This window comes from Colobus angolensis, unplaced genomic scaffold (genome assembly GCF_000951035.1).
Source record: "Colobus angolensis palliatus isolate OR3802 unplaced genomic scaffold, Cang.pa_1.0 Scaffold659, whole genome shotgun sequence".
NCBI classification, from domain to species: domain Eukaryota; kingdom Metazoa; phylum Chordata; class Mammalia; order Primates; family Cercopithecidae; genus Colobus; species Colobus angolensis.
In genome coordinates this window covers 107,666-117,839 of record NW_012120254.1, presented here as the reverse complement: position 1 = coordinate 117,839, position 10,174 = coordinate 107,666, and the positions used below count along the sequence as shown (strand labels likewise).

The following is a 10,174-nucleotide window of genomic DNA, read 5'->3' as shown; positions in this document are numbered from 1 at the left end:
TTTAAAAATATTCTGGTAAAAAGAGGCATTATCCATGCCTCTCAGAGCTTAATATTTGCAATTAGGGAGTAATTCAAGCACCTGATATGATCTAAGTTGTAAAAGAAGCACAAAAAATAAAACTTCTATAGCAAGATTGTTTTATAAAATAATAAAATATTCTGTATATTTTATATTTCTCATTAAGAAACAGAGACAGAGAGAACCAGACCAGAACTGAGTGTCTGAAAAACCTTAACTCCATAAACTGTACCACAGTTTAGCAAGTTACTACATACCTCCTAGTCTTGGTTTTATCATCAGTAAAATGACAATGATAATACTGACCTTAGAGAATGGTTTTGAACATTAGGGAGAAAACCATATTTAAAAGTTTTATCTGTTATAAACAAGTGCTGAATTCATTTCACTTTACCATAGCAAATATTTATGGACAACATATTATGAACACATAGGGATAAGAGCAGCGAAAGAGATAATCATATATTCCGTGGGTTAGCACACAATGCACCAGCAATCAACAAACTGACGATGAGGTGGGTATGGAGAGAGTGATATGTCTTACTAAAGAGGCTGACAAGTCGCCTAAATGGTAGCAAGAAGCTAGCCAGAAGGAAGAGAATATGAGAAATTTGTGTGAATGGATCAAGTTATCTGAGTATGCAGAGCGTTGAATTAATACTATGCAGAAAAGTGACCACTAGGGGAATGGGAAGGTGGGGGCGGGTTAGGAAACAGAGTGAACAAATGCAGAGACTATGACATAAATCTTGTTTTCCCATTAATATCTGCATAGTGTGTGCCCTCACTTCCTTCAGGTCCCTGCTCAAATATCACCTTACCAGTGAAGCCCTCCTGCCCATCCTATCTAAAATAGCAGAGCCCCTCCACATTACAACCTATTATGTATTTATCTCTTTTTTTGTTTTTTTCTTTTTTATTTCTTCATATCTTTTTGTTTTGTTCATTTCTTTTAACACCAGTGCCACTTGCCAATATATATTGATTATATATTAAGTTATTGTCTGTCCCCCAGCTAAAGTTTAAAAGACGTTGTTTTTGTTATCCACTGTTGTATCCTCAGTGCTGAGAACACTGTCTGGCAAATAAAAATTATTGAATAAAAAATTATTGAATGAATGGATGGATGCACAGTGGGCTGAAACAAGTATGATAATATTTAAATGCTGTGTAATAATGATTTGAATAGAGTATAAAGAGACATCAGCAATACTCTTTGGAAAAGTTCCTAAGTGTTTTGGTGTCACAAAAGCTCTGCCTCATTGCTTATTCTTAAATAAAAACTGTACATGGCCTAGAAAAGATAATCACCCCTTATTTTGGCAAGCATAACATACAGGAAGGAGTCAACTGCTTGTTCAAAGAGAACTTTGGTTAAATTCCTCGTTAGATCCTGATAGAGCCTGGAAAACACTGATTCTCACCATAAATTTAATGATCATTTGGTAAAGGCAATAATAAGTTGTGATTATTATTTAATAACTAATGTTCTCACAAGATAAATTTGACATGATAACAAATGTAATAGAAAAGTACATTTCACATTGCAATAAATAGATTATGTAATACTTGCAAAGCTCTGAGAAAAAGTCTTTGTCTGAAAAATGTCAGCTTGCTGTTTAATGTTGCTATCAGAGACCAGAAAAGAAACTGCATAATAAACTCAACTCATATAAAGTAATACATTTGTGATTCCTCCGCTAAGAGAAGTTTCACAGGGGATGGGAAAGCTTACGCTGAAGCTGACACCAGGTTATAGGTATAATCCACTATGTCTGCCCCCCAGAATTTGAGGATTCAATTCTATGGCAAGAGAAAAAAATAAATGCAATGTGTAGAAGACTGAAATCTGTGCAATAGTATCTAAATGATGTGTAATTTTGTTTAGAGTTAAAAAAATTAAAAAAAAAGGAATTTGGACAAGTACCCATGTCTCTTAGGGCTCTAAGGTTTCTGCTTCTTTGCTTATACTTTAAAAGAACCAAAAAAAAAAAAAAAAAAGCCTTGACCTTGAAATCACACCTACTGTTGCAAAGTACGTAATTTATTGGTCTCTGCGGGAGGGGAATAGGAAAGACCAAAGGCCAGCAGGGGGAGTAAAACAGAGTGTAGGAAGGGGCTTGCAAAGAGTCGCAGGTTAAAAGGATTGGGGGGCAGAAGGCGGAGGTGAGAGGCAGGAGGTAGGAGAGACCTGTGGTAGAGGGAATGACCCTGGCTCAGACCAGAGAAGAGGATCCGGGATAAAGAGGAGAGGTGAAGTATGACCGGGAGTCAAGCGGATAAAAGGACCACAAGAGTCAGGAGGTGGGGCAGGAGCGGGCCCCCAGTCTCCGGAGGAAAAGGGAGGAGATAGTGAGGAGATCAGAACCACAAGCGCCAGAAGCATCCATCATACAACGTACGCGGGGATGAATTCTCCTTTCCACCCCACGTTGAGGCACAAAAGGAGGTTTCCCTGGAGTGTATGGGGATTTATTTGTGAGAATTACCAAGTCCCTTTCTTTACACTCACCTTGACGAAGAAGGCAGCGACGATGGCGTGACCGGAAGTGCTGTCCTCTTTTGTTTGGCGGAAGCTTTAGCTTCTGCAGCCGCCACCCCCTCCTTCACTTCAGGCAACTTCCTGTGCCTCTCTAGCAAGCTCTGCAATGCTCTATCTCATTGACTCCCTCAATAGATGAACACATACATTGTGATGTAAACCGGCTGGGAGAGAGAATCACTAACTTTTTACAAATCCTAATTCTAGTCGTGCCAGGAACTGCAGTATCTCTGCCAAATCCCTCATGTACAATTCACCACCTCTCCTTGTTGATTCGCCTTAGAAATATCTCCCTTCATCTTAATCCCTTAACTCAGGCCTCATTTTCTCTGTCTTGGACGTCTACAGTTACATATTTTCCAAACTGATTTACTGTTTTCTGGCACACCACTTTTAAAAAGTTCATTTGTATTAGCGGTGTACTTCAATTTCAAGCTTTTAAAAAAAATCTTAAATCTAAATCATTTTTGCTTTGAAATCGTATCCAGAGTTACATACCATATTCAAATGTCCAAAGAATAGAGGTGGACACATTTAGAAAGCACTCTTGCATTATTTTACATACTCTCCAAGAAAAAGAAGAAAATGAAAACTGAAAAAAAAGTTTCAATAATAAAAATCCGTACTCTGGTTAAATACCTTCAGAACAAGTTTAGAATTAATTATTTATTGCCACTACATCCAGAAAGTTCTCCTGGCCCCCAAATCTGCACCACAATTCTCACCACAGGGGACGATCTCTTGTGGCTATTTTTAGTCATTCCACAAGTATATACTGAACATCTACCATGTCCCAAATACTATGCTACACCCAGAGACATTACACTAGGATCCCACAGCCTAGAGCTAAAGATGGCATTTAAACACTTAAGAGCCTGGCATAAAATATGTGTTTATCAATGCCTGTTAAATGAATAAATGACCAAAATGTGGTCAGAGCAAAGAAGGACACTAGCAGTAAGGTCCTTAGTTTTGCTGGTACTTTTACAATTTATTTCAACAATTTGACTCACGTTTCCCACTAAGCACTGCTTTATCTGCATCCCACCAATCTTTATATTTTGTATTTTGATATTTTTGAATATTGATTCTAATTTAGTTCAAAATGGTCTCTAATTTACTTTTGTAGTTCCTTTTTTTTTTTAGACGGGGTTTCACTCTGTTATCCAGGCTGGAGTGCAGTGGCATAATAATGGTTCACTATAACCTCAAACTCCTAAGCTCAAGTGATTCTCAGAAGCACACCACCATGTCCAGCTAATCTTTTCTTATTTTTGGTAGAGACGGGGGTCTTGCTTTGTTACCTAGGCTGGTCTTGAACTCTTGGGCTCAAGCAATTCTCCTGCCTCAGTCTCCCAAAGTGCTGGGATTACAGGCATGAGCCACTGTCTCCAACCTGTACTTGCTCTTTGACCCATGGGTTCTTTAGAAATGCATGTTTAATTTCCAAGTATTTGTAGATTTTCCTGTTATTTTCCACTATTTTTTTTAATTCCATTATGATCAGCAAACTTACAGTATATGATTTCAGTTCTTTTACATTTGTTAAATTTTGTCTTATGACTGAAGATATGGTCAATTTGGTGAATGTTCCATGTACACTTGAAAAGAATGTGAAAATGCATTCTCCTGTTGTTGAGTGAAACGCTCTATAAATATCAGCTAGAGATAATTTATAATATTCAGTTATTCTGTATCCTTGGTTATCTGCTATGTAAAATATTATCTTAATTATTGAGAGAGGAGTGTTGATATCCCTAATTATATTTGTGAATTTGTCTATTCTTTCAGCCTCTGAGTTTTTGCTTTATATATGAGGGGTCTTCAAACTGTTGGTGGAAATACATATTATAAAAAAAACTATGCCTGGATTTCAAAAATTTTGTGCACCAAAATAAACACTCACTAATTTGTTGTAACATGTCTGAACAGGATCTAGCTTGAAGTGTTAAGAAGGATAGGACATCAGTTTGAACAAAGCCCCTGTGAGAGCAACATGAATTCTGCTACAATTGAAACAAAAACATCATATTTATGGTGAAGCTGAGTGGATGCATGGTGAAATCATTGATGTTTTATGAAAAGTTTACAGAGACAATGCCCAAAGAAATCAGCAATTTATATATATTTTTTGTAGTTTTAGTAGAGATGGAGTTTTACCATATTGGCCAGGCTGTTCTCAAACCCCAAGCCTCAAGTAATCTTCCTGACTTGGCCTCCCAAAGTGCTGGGATTACAGGTGCAGTGAGCCAAGATTGTGCCACTGCACTCCAGCCTGAGCAACAGAGAAAGACTCTCAACAACAACAACAACAACAACAAAAGAAAGAAAAAAAAAGAAATCAACAGTTTACAAATGGATAACTTGTTTTACGAAGGGATGAAGCCCTGGTGTGGTGGCTCACATCTATAATCCCAGCACTTTGATAGGCCAAGGAGGGAAGATTGCTTGAGCCTAGAAGTTTGAGACTAGCCTAGGTAACATAGCGAGACGCCACCTCTACAAAAAAATTTTAAAACTAGCCAGGTGTGTTGGTGTGCACCTCTAAGCCCAGGTACACAGGAGGCTGAGGTGGGGGGATCACTTGAGCCAGGGAGGTCAAGGCTGCAGTGAGCCATAATCACAAAAACTGCCCTCCACCCTGTGCAGTGCCAGGGTGTCAGGTGACAGAGTGAGACCCTGTCTCAAAAAAAGAAGAGATGAGACAATGTTGAAAATGAAGCTCACAGCAGCAGACTATCCACATCAATTTGTGAAGAAGAGATTCAACTTGTTAGTGCCCTCATTGAAGAGAACTGATGATTAACAGCAGAAACAATAGCCAACACCATACATATCTCAACTGGTTCAGTTTACTTAATTCTGACTGAAAAAATGAAGTTGAGCAAGCTATCCACTCAATGGGTGCCAAAACCGTTGTGCCCAGATCAGCAGCAGATAAAGAGGAGAGCTTTCAATGGAAATTTTAAAACAAGTGGGATCAAGATTCTGAAGCGTTTCTTTGAAGAATTATAACAGGAAATGAAACGTGGCTTCACCGGTAAGATCCTGAAGACAAAGCACAATCACAGCAATGGCTACAAAGAGGTGGCAGTGGTCTAGTCAAAGCACAATTACAGCAATGGCTGCAAAGAGGTGGCAGTGGTCTAGTCAAAGGAAAAGTAGACTGGTCAAGAGCAAAGGTCAAGAAAACAGTTTTTTGGTATGCTTGAGGCATTTTGCTTGTTTACTTTCTGGAGGGCTAAAGAAAAATAACATCTGTTTGTTATGAGAGTGTTCTGAGGAAGTTAGCCAAAGCTTAAGCAGAAAAACACCCAGAAAAGCTTCAAGTAAACAGTGCTCCTGTTCAGTCCTCTAATCAAACAAAAGCAATTTTGAGAGAGTTTTGATGGAAAATCATTAGGCATCCACCATGTAGTCCTGATTTGGCTCTTTCAGTCTTCTTTTTGTTTCCTAATCTTAAAAAATCTTTTTTTTTTTTGAGACAGAGTCTCGCTCTGTCGCCCAGACTGGAGTGCAGTGGCCGGATCTCAGCTCACTGCAAGCTCTGCCTCCCAGGTTCACGCCATTCTCCTGCCTCAGCTTCCTGAGTAGCTGGGACTACAGGCGCCCGCCACCACGCCCGGCTAGTTTTTTGTATTTTTTTAGTAGAGGCGGGGTTTCACCGTGTTAGCCAGGATGGTCTCGATCTCCTGACCTCGTGATCCACCCGTCTCGGCCTCCCAAATTGCTGGGATTACAGGCTTGAGCCACCGCGCCCGGCTATCTTAAAAAATCTTAAAAAGGTGCTTGTTTTTCTTTGATTAATATTGTAAAAAAAAAAAAGAAAAAAACCTGTGTTAACATGGTTAAATTTCCAGGCCCTTCAGTTCTTTAGATATGGACTAAATGGCTGGAATCATTGCTTACAAAAGTGTTTTGAACTTGATGGAGCTAACGTTGAGAAATAAAGTTTATAGTTTTTATTTTTATCTTTTAATTATATTTCCCCACAAACTTTTTGAAGTCCCCTCGTATTTTGAAACTCTTTGGTTAGTGTATACACATGCAGGAAGGTTATGTCTTCTTGGTGAATGGAACCTTTTTATTACTATATAATGCCCTTCTTTATTCCTGGGAATTACCTTTCCTCTGGAGTATAATTTGTCTGATATTAATGTAACCACTCCAGCTTTCTTTTCTTTTCTTTTTTTTTTCTGAAGACAGGGTCTTACTTTGTTGCCCAGACTGGTGTGCAGTGTTGCAATCACAGCTCACTGCAGCCTCAAACTCCCAGGCTCAAGTAATCCTCCAGCCTCAGCTTCCTGAGTAGCTGGGACCACAGATGTGCCCCAGGATGCCCAGCTAATTTGTGTATTTTTTGTAGAGACAGGGTTTTGGCATGTTGCCCAGGCTGGTCTCGAACTCCTGGGCTCAAGCCATTGACCCTCCTCAGCCTCCTAAAGTGCTGGGATTGCAGACATGAGCCACTGCACCTGGTGGCCCTCTTATCTTTCTTTTGATTAGTGCTTTCATGGTATACCTTTCCATCTTTTTACTTTTAGGCTACAGATGTGAATTTCTTGTGAGTATATTTAGAAAGGCTTTTTCTCCTTCAAGATTATGAACAGCTCTCCTGTTACTTCTAAAGTATCAATGTTTGAATTTAAATATTTGATCCATTAGGAATTCATTCTAAGTGAGGTATGAGGGAAAATCCCATTTTATATTTTTTTCTTCCAGGGGGTTTACTTTCTTTTTCCAAAAACATATTTTGACTGAATCTATTTTTTCCCTACTGATATGAGCAGTTAATGCAAATAACCTAAATTTATTTGTTCTGCAGCTTTTTGTTTTGCCTTCCCTTCTACTGATTTCACTCTACTTAATTTGAAGATATCCATTAATCTCAGCTTTTGTATGAATAAAAACACAGACTTCCAGAAAGGAAGTATCAGGTGTTCTACAGACCATCTGCAGAGGGAAACAACCATAACTCCTAAAAATCATTTTTAAAACAACCATATAAAGGCTTATAAAATTTCTCTAAAGGCATAGAACAAATGAAGAAACATTTTTTCAAAAAAATATAAATGTCAGTAAGAACAGTGAAAGCCTGTGGCACTTGAGCCATGACCTACTCAATCCCTCCCCCATCAAAATCATCATGATTAAAGCTATCATTTGGGTGGGTATGGCCAAGAAAATATAGCCTCCTCTTCCCCAATCTCCTGGTTAAGGACTATTATTTCTCCCTGGAGTGAGCAGGCCACCAGTATTAGTATTTTCCATCCCCTCCAGCTTTATGTTGCAGAGTCTAAATTCAAAGTGAGTGCAGCTGAGAGGCCCAGGGCACCCTTCCTCTACCTAGCCACCATTTATAGGGCAGAAACTCTATGTCAGGCATGGCAAGCCAAAAATACTGGAGTTTTAATATCCCTCGTTCAAGTTTGCTCATAGAGTGCAGCTTCCACAGTGGCAGAGACAAGCCAAGAAGACCAGAGGGTGCTGCCTCTACCCAGTGCTCAACTCATAAAGTAGGGCTTTCACTCTGAGAGAAGCAGTCCACTGTTTCCACTCCAAGCCCCAGAGCAATGGTGCAGTGATTTTGCCCAGGAGGGAGACTGGCCATAAGAAGAGAGCTTCAAAGCTCTCCACAATAAAACTGAATTTATTTGGAAGAGAGTGTGGTAAGTCCAAGCACAAGCACAATCTCAAAAACAATGAAGTTTTTAGTGGTAAGCATTGAGAACAATCTGGTAGATCCGTGAGAGAAGCAAAATAAACCACAAGCCAGCTAGTTTTCCAGGGAGGATCAGAGAAAGAGACAGCTAACAAGAGTCCTCCTAGAGTCAGAAGGAACTTCAGTTTGGCTTCAAAAACTATTCCTGCAAAGGGGTCAAATTTAATGGATCAGACTGTTGAGTAATTTATGCCCAAGGGTGTTATCCAAAACAATAGAGCAAATCAGCCAGCAATTAGTGGAGCCTAATAGCAGGGAATGATACTAACAGAGGCAGACAGCATAACAGATCATGAAAAAAGACAGTATGTTATACAAAAAAATGATGAGACATGCAAACAAACAGAAGTGTCTGACCCACGCACAGGAATTAGAAGGAGGCAACAGAAATTGCCAGTGAGATGGCCTAGATGTCAGATTTAACAGAAAAAAAATGTTTAATCAGCCATTATGCATACATACAAAGAACCATGGGAAACCAGCTTAAAGAAGGAAAGGAGGTATGTTGACAGAGAATATTAGTATATAGAAATTATAAAACAAAAAAATTAAAATTTTGGAGTTGAAAAGTGTAAGTAAAAAATCCATGTGAGGAACTCAATAACAGACCTGAGCGGGCAGAAGAAAGAATCAACAAATTTGAAGATAAATCAATTAAGATTCACCAGTCTGAGGCACAGAGAGAAGAAGAAATAAAGAAAAATGAACAGAGTCCCAGAGAAAGGCAGGACACCATTAAGCCCACAAATATACACGTAACAGATGTACAACAAGGACAGAGGAGAGAAAAGGGGGCAGGAAAAAAGTATTCAAAGAAATAATGACTGATAAAATTACAAAATGTGATTTTAAAAATTAATCTATATATCCAATAAGTTCAGTAAACTTCAAGTGTGATAAACGCAAGAAACATACACAGAAAAACGCTGAAAGCCAGAGACAGAGATAGTATTGAAAGGAAGAAGAGAAAAACAACTCATCACCTGTAAGGGAGCCCCACTAATATTACCAACTGACTTCTCTTTAAAAATAATGGAGGCCACAAGATAGTGAGATGACGTATTCAAAGTGCTGAAAGAAAAAAATGTCAGCATAGACTCTTACATTCAGCAAAACTATCTTCTAAAACAAAGACAGCTGTGCATGGTGGTTCATGACTTTAATCCTAACATTTTGGGAGGCCAAGGCAGGAGGACCGCTTAAGCCCAGGAGTCTGAGACCAGCCTGGTCAACATAGAGAGACCCCATGTCTATGAAGAACTTAAAAATTAGCCAGTGGGTAATTTAGTAGCACATGCCTGTGGTCCCAGTTACTCAGGATGCTGAGACAGGAGGATTGTTTGAGCCTGGGAGGTGAAGACTGCAGTGATCTGTGATTGCACCACTGCACTATGGCCTGGGTGACAGAGTGAGACCCTGCCTCAAAAAAATAATGATTAAAAAATAAAAAACTTACATGAAGGCAAAATAAATACATTCACAGATTTAAAAATTGTAAACACCGCTAGTAGATAAATCTAACAATAAATGTAATAAAGAAACTTCTTCAGTCTAAAAGCACAGAGCACACAGAATCCACACACACACAAAGTAAATACTGGTAAAGGAAACTATATAATAATGAAAATGGCTATGTAAATCTATATTTTTTCTCTGTCTTTCTCTTAATTCATTTAACTACAATTATATAAAAATGCATACAATTTTATTGTTGGGACTATAACATTCATAAATACAATATAATTTCCAATAACATCACATGGAAGGTGGGCGGGAGCAAAGCTTATTGGAGTAAAGAAATAACAATTCAAATTCACATTAACAAATAGGAATCAGAAATGGTAAATTAAAAGGTTAATGTGACAAACACCATAAATACATAGTTGCTC

At 38.6% G+C, this 10,174-nt stretch overlaps 1 protein-coding gene across 1 annotated transcript in view; it reads right to left on the bottom strand.

Annotated features, from left to right (window-relative positions):
- LOC105500290 (melanoma-associated antigen D1) overlaps nucleotides 1–2,644 on the bottom strand; it is a 106,706-nt gene extending 104,062 nt beyond the window's left edge. The window contains exon 1 of the mRNA XM_011925718.1: nucleotides 2,534–2,644. The gene's annotated coding sequence lies outside the window, so the exon portion shown is untranslated. The remainder of the gene's footprint in view (nucleotides 1–2,533) is intronic.
- Nucleotides 2,645–10,174: the final 7,530 nt, after the last annotated feature.